The sequence below is a fragment of the Mytilus trossulus genome, chromosome 11 (genome assembly GCF_036588685.1).
Source record: "Mytilus trossulus isolate FHL-02 chromosome 11, PNRI_Mtr1.1.1.hap1, whole genome shotgun sequence".
Lineage (NCBI taxonomy): Eukaryota > Metazoa > Mollusca > Bivalvia > Mytilida > Mytilidae > Mytilus > Mytilus trossulus.
The window spans coordinates 29864087-29874445 of NC_086383.1; positions in this window are offsets into that span (position 1 = coordinate 29864087).

Sequence of the window (10359 nt, forward strand, 5' to 3'; positions counted from 1 at the left end):
GCTATGACTTTGACTTCCAAAATCAATAGGGATCATCATCTAATTCTACGAGACAGTGTTTATTTGGTGGTACTTCCTGCACATTTATTATGTAGCCTTAGGTGGCATTTTGATGCAAACAGGTGGAACATGTCTCGAGTTGTTTTTAATGAATGAATTACATGTCAGGCTGATCTGATGTCAATAAACGTAAACGAGGTCATTGAACAATCGGTTAACTGTAATGTAATGGTATTGTGACATTTACGGAAAAGAGCATACAAGGTTGGTTTAATTGACGCCGTAAGGCAAAAGTGAACGTCATATTGGTAATTCATAAGAAAATTAAGCTTCGTTAATGTTAATTACATAATAATTTAATTATTTGAAAAATTTCATTTCTAAGATTTATCGCAAATCAAGCATTTTTTAGATCAGTGCCTGTCTGAATATATTTTGCGGGTAACAATACATACAACTTTGTATGATGTGCGGAAATGCGTTTTGACAATTATTCTTAGAAGTAACACTATGTATTTCTTATTCTGACTTTGTGCTTGTATTCTAGTTAGTACTAAAAATTATGATGTCTTGCAAGGCCATTTTTTTTTATTCTTTTGTCTTGACGTCATTTCGTTTTAAAATCGGAGGGTGCATCGTGGTAGCGTATTCACAGAGAGTGCGATATGTGGTTCTCGAGTTATTTTTTTAAAAGGGGGGCTATTAAGACTGTTTCAAATTTACCCAGTTTGGTTTCATGAGAGATTTAAATCTAACCACAAAATTCAAGGTTCTTGTTTTTCTGAGCAGAATAAACACGAGTTCGTTTTAACCTCGTAGTCTGTAATGCATTTAAAGGCATCCTTGTCGCTATAATAAAACAATAGTTAACTCATTTGTTGCATCTCAGATAATCAGCTGTTTACCCAGAACAAAGCTAAAACATTGTCGACAGTCCCACAATTCCGTATACTTTTCTTATCTTCATACTAAAGAGCTCCAAATGAAGGCGTGCATAATTACACCGAGTGTGTCTTAAATCAACCATCGGTAATTACCGCCTTTGGGTGGTTAACTTTAAGTTTTTTTCAGATCAAGTACACATGGTACAGATGTACATGATTTTGAACAAACCCTTTTTTGAAGAATAAGATTTCATTGTTGCTTCAAGTAAGTCGCGTTGAAAAGGTAGCTCATTAAAAGCTGAAACGTATTGAAATGTCTTAGATTTACAGGTTTTGGGTAAGTGTACTGTCTGTCAAATAAGTAAAATGATTTGTAATCTTGGCTACTAGACTCGACAACGTTGTTGTTAAAATGCAAATATTGTCAATCAGATATGAAACAGTTACATTGCAGTTGTAAACAATGGTAAAAGTGCTAAATTGAAAGTAAAGAATAGCGTTATCTATGATATGGTCGGACAAAAGATTGCAATGCATTAATGATTTACACTATAGAACTAACCGATCATAAAACGGAAGTAGAATCCACAGTTAAAATTCACTAATGCATTGTTCACAGTTTTTATTCAATTAAAATATATGCCAGGCGACTCAACGGAACACTAATAACATAATGATTAATCATTAACAATCAATTTTAAATGAACTCACAATGCAACGGTGAAATATGTTTCAAACTTTTAAATAGATATCTATGTTTAGACACTTCCGAAATCTATTTTCTTTTAAAAGAAAAAAGATCATTGAACGGATAACTCTAGAACATAATTGGATGTCGATAAAATTATCTTATTCCTTACGTCAAGATCATTGAGCAGGAAGACATATTATTTCTTTCATTGCATTTATTTGAATGAACTGATTTTATGTGTCGCAGGAAAAAAAGGGACACCAATATAACGTCGACTTGGGATGAATAATAAGTCACCATAAACCCATAAACTAGTCGTGGTAATACATGTGAGCAATTTCTGCATTAATTGAGTCGTCCAATTTTAATATATTTATTATATAATCTGCAATTATACAAATTTTAAACCAAGTTTACAATTATGTTCCAATAAATATGAACAATATATTTGACTGAAATATTTGCATGCAACGGGAGCTTTATTCTGACCTTAACTTACATACCAAAAAGCGGCTTATAAGCCATACTGAATTCTATATATTTGAAATATTAAAGTAACTTTACTTTAGTTGAAACATTTTAAACATGGCTAAAAGAATAAATAAAGTTACAAGTACCTGCAGCGGTGACTTTAGTCTTCCGCCCTCCTGAGTGTAATATTGACCAGTGACTAACTCGAATAGTGAAATTATATTAATATATATATGGTTAATATTGCCGCGCTTTGAGCTCATGCATAACTCATGCTATTTGAATATAAATATATATCATTTAAATAATAATAACGAATCGCTTTAACTGTCTATTGTACTTATTTAAATATTCAGTACGTAAAGCAAAACATAGCGTACAAAGCTATAGTTTATTTCAAAATACGCAGCGCCAAACGTGTCGTCAAACGTCAAGAAACATGAATATGAAAAATGAATATGATATGAATGGGAAACATATAACACTGAAAACACAAATAATATGAAATGCTTAATAATTAAACAAAATGGATAAATACATGCTGGGACATACACCCCTCCTACAACAAGTTTCGTCTCGAAACTATATCGAAACCAATATATCAAACCTTATACAATAATATATGACACTTTCGAAATTTGGACAACCTAGATGAGCATGCGGCAAACGCCTCTATACCATATAGCAATGACAAAAATTCAAGACACTTCCATAGGATTCACAAACAAAAAACAACAAAAAAATATCAAAAGTCAAATAAACTTAAAAAAATCTTCCCTCATTGCTTTGAATTGCCGTTGACAAACGATCAATCCAAATTCTTGCCAAATCAAATGTAGGATGTACCCCATCCACTAATCTGTTATACACATATCTAATTCTCCCACTCTTACATTTATGAACAGGAGAATGAAAAAATGAAGTGATAACTTGATTAGTATGATTAAATTCTGTAATAAAATTATTCACATCCTGTATAATAGAGTTAAGTTCTAGCTGCATCCCATCGTATGCATTCTCATACTTTAAATGACTTGTTTTTCCAATTGACAATCTATGTAAATTCCAAAGACAGAAACTCATAGATGTAATAGTAGCAAAAACTATCTTACAATTTATACTTTTTAATTTGGTTTCTGTATCTACTATAGTATTCTTTAGTCTCAATGCATGATCAAACCAACCATTGTCAGGTTTTTTTGAGAAATGATTCTTCATAATTTGATCTACGATTTCTTTCTAAAGAACAAATATCCGGTATTCCAGCTATGAAATACGATTTTCAGACCGTCTATATCTTTAAGATCATCATATGCATATTTGCACAAAGTTTCCAATCCCCCCCAGTCACTATACGTAACGTTTTACAACGAAATTTGCCGTCTTGAACTTTTCCTCTACTAGACGTGTAAATATATGTATGCTGATACATTTCTATGAAACAAACAAAAATGAAACTAAATAGAAATAAAACTAAATTCCAAATATCAATAAAAAAAAATCAAAAGTTAAAACATTAAAATACTAGTATCTAACATAATCTTGAAAACGGACTGGCGGTTTCGCTTGTCTACTCGACCGCCGCACTTGAATTTCAGACTCTGGTTGGACATAATCTAAAGCGCTCGGCGCATGACTATCAGATACGCTTGACGCTTGATTATCAGAACTAGTATCTAACATAATCTTGAAATCGGACTGGCGGTTTCGCTTGTCTACTCGACCGCCGCACTTGAATTTCAGACTCTGGTTGGACATAATCTAAAGCGCTCGGCGCATGACTATCAGATACGCTTGACGCTTGATTATCAGAACTGGTTTCTGATTCACTACTGAAGGGGACTGGGTTGCTAAACTCAGATACACCTAAAATCCTTGACCTCTGACCATCAGATAGTTCAATACTACTGTCAGGAATACTAGATCGCTGACTTACTTCATCTATATTCAAAATGCCCAGATGAAAATCATCCACTAAAGGGTTGAGAGGCGGTACTATATCTACCCGACGCCTCGGGCATTCGTGAACTAAAAACTCTTCTTCTGAATCAGAATCAGAATTCTGAGATGAAGTATTTGAAACAACTTGGTCGTCAGAAAATCAAAAGTTAAAACATTAAAATACTAGTAACTTACATAATCTTGAAAACGGACTGGCGGTTTCGCTTGTCTACTCGACCGCCGCACTTGAATTTCAGACTCTGGTTGGACATAATCTAAAGCGCTCGGCGCATGACTATCAGATACGCTTGACGCTTGATTATCAGAACTGGTTTCTGATTCACTACTGAAGGGGACTGGGTTGCTAAACTCAGATACACCTAAAATCCTTGACCTCTGACCATCAGATAGTTCAATACTACTGTCAGGACTACTAGATCGCTGACTTACTTCATCTATATTCAAAATGCCCAGATGAAAATCATCCACTAAAGGGTTGAGAGGCGGTACTATATCTACCCGACGCCTCGGGCATTCGTGAACTAAAAACTCTTCTTCTGAATCAGAATCAGAATTCTCAGATGAAGTATTTGAAACAACTTGGTCGTCAGTAGTGATTTCGTCCACTGTTTTATCAGTCTTTGTCTACTAATACAGACGGACAATCTTTCTTCTTTGAAACTACATTTCTTTTACCTTGAGAGTTATAAATACACTGAGGGTTTAAAATGGGAATAGAAGTAATGGGAAGTAACATATTCCTATGTACTGTTTTACGACCCCGACCATGTTCCTGTCTGATGATAAAAACCGGAATATCAGAGTCAGGTTTTGAAACTATAACATAAGGTTGCTTACCCCACTTATTTTCTAATTCATGCTTCCCTCTAAACGCTACATTTTTAAGTACAACTCTATCACCAGGCTCCAGTACTGACTGTCTGACTTTCAAATCATATCGCGTTTTATAACGTCTCCCAGTCCTTTCGGCTGATTTTTCAGCTGTTTTATAGGCAAACTGCAGTCGTTTTTTTAAATCACTCACGTATGCAGAGTGATCTTTTGCAACATACTGGTTTGGGTTACCTATAAAATCGTCAATGGCAAGCCGCGGGTGCTAACCAAACATAAGATAATGTGGACTGTATCCAGTTGTATCGTGTTTTGTTGCATTATAGGCATGTACTAACGGCGCAACATACACTTTCCAATTGGATTTCTTTTCATCATCAAGAGTACCCAACATGTTTAATAAAGTTTGGTTAAAACGCTCGCACTGACCATTCCCTTGCGGGTGATACGGAGTAGTGCGAACTTTTTTAATGCCTGCTAATCTACACAGTTCCTGGATAACTTTACCCTCAACATTTCGTCCCTGATCACTGTGAAATCGAGATGGAAAAGAAAAGTGCTGAATAAAATTTTCCCATAATGCTCTAGCTGTAGTTTTAGCGGACTGGCTTTTCGTAGGGATAGCTTGAGCGTACCTCGCAAAATGATCCGTAATGACCAAAATATTCTCATATCCTCCCTTTGACTGCTCAAGAGTTAGAAAATCTATACAAATGAGCTCCAAAGGGTAGGAAGAACACATATTTACCAAAGATGCAGAATTCCTGCACTTCGACTTTCTGAGTATGCAGTTCTGACAGTTCGAAACTTTCCTCCCCACGTCTCTATCAATACCTGGCCAGAAATATCTTGATTTCACAAGTGATTAAGTACGATCGCGCCCCTGGTGACCTACATCGTCGTGCAGAGCAGTCAGTACTAGTTCATGGTAAATAGAAGGTAATACTAATTGAAACACAGCTTCATGATTAATCCAAATCAAAGTTTATCCCATTCTCTCAATAATCTTCGGACAAGATCCGTCTCATGAGACATCTGACGCTAAGTGAGTCTATAACTAAATCAATAACTCTACTTATGCATGAATCTTGTCTCTGCTCATACGTCCAATCCATATCAGCAAATTTGGATGTATCGGCCAAAATCTCGCTATCGCCGTCTATAAACTGAATATCATGTGACAAACATATAGTTTCAATAGTAGGGTTTGTATCTATAGTTAATACTATAGATTTACAAATAGCCTGAACGACGTCACTAAAAACTTCTTTACAATCGGACGGAAGTCTAGAAAGAGCGTCAGCGTCAATATTTGACTTGCCTGTTCTGTACACAATTCTGAAATCATAGTTTGACAATGCAGCAACCCATCTATGGCCGGTAGCATCTAGTTTAGCTTTACCGAGAACGTACGAAAGTTGATTATTATCCGTTCTAACAGTAAATTTGCCACCAAAGAGATAATCATGAAACTTATCAGTTACAGCCCATTTAAGCGCCAAAAATTCTTTTTTATGGGCTGGATATAATTACTCTGGGCCACGTAGGCTACGACTTGCGTAAGCTTTTACCCGTTCATTACCCTCATGTTCTTGATACAAGACGGCACCTAAACCGGTACCACTTGCATCAACGTTTACAATGAAAGGTAATGAAAAATCTGCATATGCAAGAACTGGTGGGTTTGTCAACTTTTCAATAATGAGATCTACAGCATTCTGTTCCTCGGGACCCCATTTCCAAGGACTAATATAAAAAAGAAGATGTGGTATGATTGCCAATGAGACAACTATCCACAAAAGACAAAAATGACAAAAAAATTAACATTATAGGTCACCGTACGGCCTTCAACAATGAGCAAAGCCCATACTTAGCTTACTAGACTTCTTCCGTTTAGACCCAAGGTTTTTCTTGTTCGTAGGGTGTCCAAGAAATAGGTCATTTAAAGGGTTTGCAATTTTAGCGTAGTCCCTAATAAATTTCCTGTAAAAGGGAGTGAAACCTATAAACCGACGAAGATCCTTAATGTTCTTTATACATGTTATAGCTGGTCAATTTTGTACTGCTATAACTTTCTCTGGGTCGGTTTTGATACCGTCGGCGGACACTATGATATTTAATCTCCTTCTTATAAAATTCACACTTGCTACCTTTGAGTTTCAAACTGTGGTGTTTAAGACGACTAAAAACAGACTCAAACCTAGCAAAATTGTCATCTATGTTACGTGAAAACACCACAATATCATCTAAAAATACCAAGCATTCATGTAAATGCGCTTCTCCCATGCATCTTTCCACCAACCTCTGAAACGATGCTCCTGCGTTTTTCATACCAAATGGGAGCCTATTAAACTCATAGAACCCCAAAGGACCTAACGAAAACGCGGTCTTATGCTTGTCTGACTCTTTAATGCCCATTTGGCAATATGCCGACCGAAGGTCCAGTCGTGTAAAGTATTTAGCTCCAGCTAGACAATCAATTGTCTCGTCAATGCGAGGCAAAGAATAACTATCACGAATTGTCTCCTTATTTAAAAATCTAAAATCTAACCAAAATCGCAAAGAACTGTCCTTCTTCCGAACGAGAACAGCGTTACTAGCGTAAGGACTGTTTGACTCCCTTATACAGCCCGCATCCAACATTTCACGTACATGTTCTCTTACCTCATCGAACAATGCTTGTGAAATACGCCTGTAAGGTTGTCTAAAGGGTTTCTGATAACTGAATTTCGTGTTCCATCAGATCTGTGAGCCCAATGTCAGTGGGGCCTTGGGGGAAAATAGACCTATACTTGCTAACTAAACCTTTCAATCTAAGTTTAGGGTCACCAGGAACATTTAAATTCTCTGAGTTAATTCCTAGAGATGACAACTCCTGATCAGACAAACTCCTTTTCTTATCCTCAACAGCGCTTTCATCACTTTGAAAATCAACATGACGGACAACCTTAACCTCATTCAGAGAACACAAGAGTGTTTTAGGTTTTATGACCATAGCTTTGGCAGTCATGTTAAATATTCTAACTGGGACCCGACAAGTTGACCCCTTAACGTTTACTACCCGTGGGCATACTGAAACATCTGACAAGTCATCAAATTCTCAGTCACTATTGTACATGCTTCTGGTGTCTTAGACCTTGCTTCATCTTTGATAGAATAAAAACCAATATCCCACTCTCTTGGGATATTGTCTATGTTAGTTTGCTGTCTACCAATCATAGTACATGAATCTAACAATCTGATTACATTTGTACCAATAATAACAGGTACATTTTTGTTATAATCAGTAAGAGAGACAACCAACAATGGTATCATAAAATCTTGCTCTACAAAATCAACCTTTATACTAGCTTCTATGTAACCTAAACACGGTAAAGTGGTACCTCCTGCCACACTAATTGATAAGCTAAAGTCATCTAAACTTTTCAATTCAGGCGGAGGTGTTAACTCATTCAACATACCTTCAGATATTGTTGATATCATGGACCATGTATCAATCAAAGCCTTACACTTTGTATTATTAATGTAAATAAAAGATTAATTTTCTAAACCAATCATGCGTTGAGCCATAATGCTCTGCGTACAAGTATCAACACAGTTGGGTCTAGGCACATTCTCATGCCTATATAAGTCTCTGGTTTGTCCCTCAACCGAGACCTTTACCCGTTTAAACCGTTCGTCTGAGAATTATAATTCTGGTTTTGTTGGCTTCCTGGATAGCCACGGCCACGCCAGCCACGGTTATTATTGAATCTATCCCTTCTATCAGACCCTCTATAGTTCCCGCGACCTTGGCCACGAAACTGACTATTTGAAGAACTTGTATGATCATCAGGTTTGCTTTCTTTTAATTTCTTTAACTCCCCCTCAAATGATTCCATTCTAGTATTCAAAAGCTTCATGGACTTAATCATCTTTGTATACCTGACTGTTCAACAACCGCAGGTTGATGTTGAATCTTATTGTCAGAACCTGAGGCATAATTTGATAAGTCCAATTCAATAGATCGGATCTCTTTTAATAACTGATCAAACTTTTCAACAGTATCGTAATTATAACGACTAGCGTTTTTCAAAAGGGGATCTCTGAGACCTGAACACAACTTTGATCTAAGCATGTCTTTTTTAGCCTGCGAGTTAATTTTACCTTTTTCAACAGCTTTCTGTGCAATATCTTCAAGTCTCATACCATAATCAGCAACAGACTGACCTTGTTTCTGAGTTTCCATGTAAAACTTTGGAAGCAATGCTTCACTACTGAACACATTTCCATATATCCCATCTAATTTTTCAATAATCTGTGTGGGTGTAGCCCCATCTGGAAGTGATAACAATAAACCCCTAGCTTTACCCTTTAGGGACCCTCTTATACATTGCAATAATATAGTATCTGTATAATTACCTTCCCGTATTATACATTTAACTTCGAACTTCCATACGTCAAATGGCACTTCACTCTTTTCTTCCCCAGAAAATACAGGTATCTTGGGTTTTGCATATTAAGAGTTTGAACAAGAAACGGTTGTATTATTACCAAAACCTGCAGCATAAGTTGCCACTCTTGCTATAGACGAAGATCAGACAGGTGCCAAATCAGTCTTAGTATGAGCAGTAGTTCCTTTTATAGGAGTACTATGTCCAAAAGATACATGCTTCTCACTACTTAATTTATCAAACTCATCTGATGTTACAACTCTAAAGCTTGTATTATGATTTAAAAACTAAATCATTTTCTGAACCTGTTCTTCTGAAACCTTAGGTTCTGTTTTTTAACCTTGTTTTGACTCCGCTTCAGCCATCACTTGTACTTTAACCAACGACAAAAACAACACAAAATAAACAAAACAAAACAAGGACAATACACATGAATGAAATGAAAATGATGAACTTACTCATATGTCTGTGTCAATGCAAGTCGCTTTCTTAAGTCGCTGCTGTAACTATTAGTGCGTAACTTGTTAAATCAGGTGCGTGCTTCTATTCATGCACAAACAATAATCAAATCTGTAAAATACATTAAAGACGATAAAATATATTCAAACAATAATACACAATTTTTAAATCAATAAATATTTATAACAGTTTGTTTTCATAAATGAATGTCAAATACATGCTACTACAGTTCACTGTCAACAGTTGTAAAAATCTCCATCCGTGCGGAACGTTGGTCGATTAAATTCCTTCAGTTGTCTAGGTTGTCACGTGATAAAGCAATACACATTCACCTTCACAGGTATGCTGACCGTCCATGTTTCAGTTGAAATTTGTAAATTGACTTCCACTAATAATAAATAACATCAAACATATTTACATGATGTAGTATTAGTTTCCTGGGTAGATATGCGCATTACAAGAAATATGAATTTCAAATATACCTTTCAAACATCAGGGTTTTACATTCGTAAATTCACTACATATAAAGCAGTTGCTGACATTAAAGTTGACAAATGCTTGTTGTCTCACCATCAAGTAGCGGTACGTTGTTCCGAAACTAATTTCTTGAACTTCACTGTATATCATT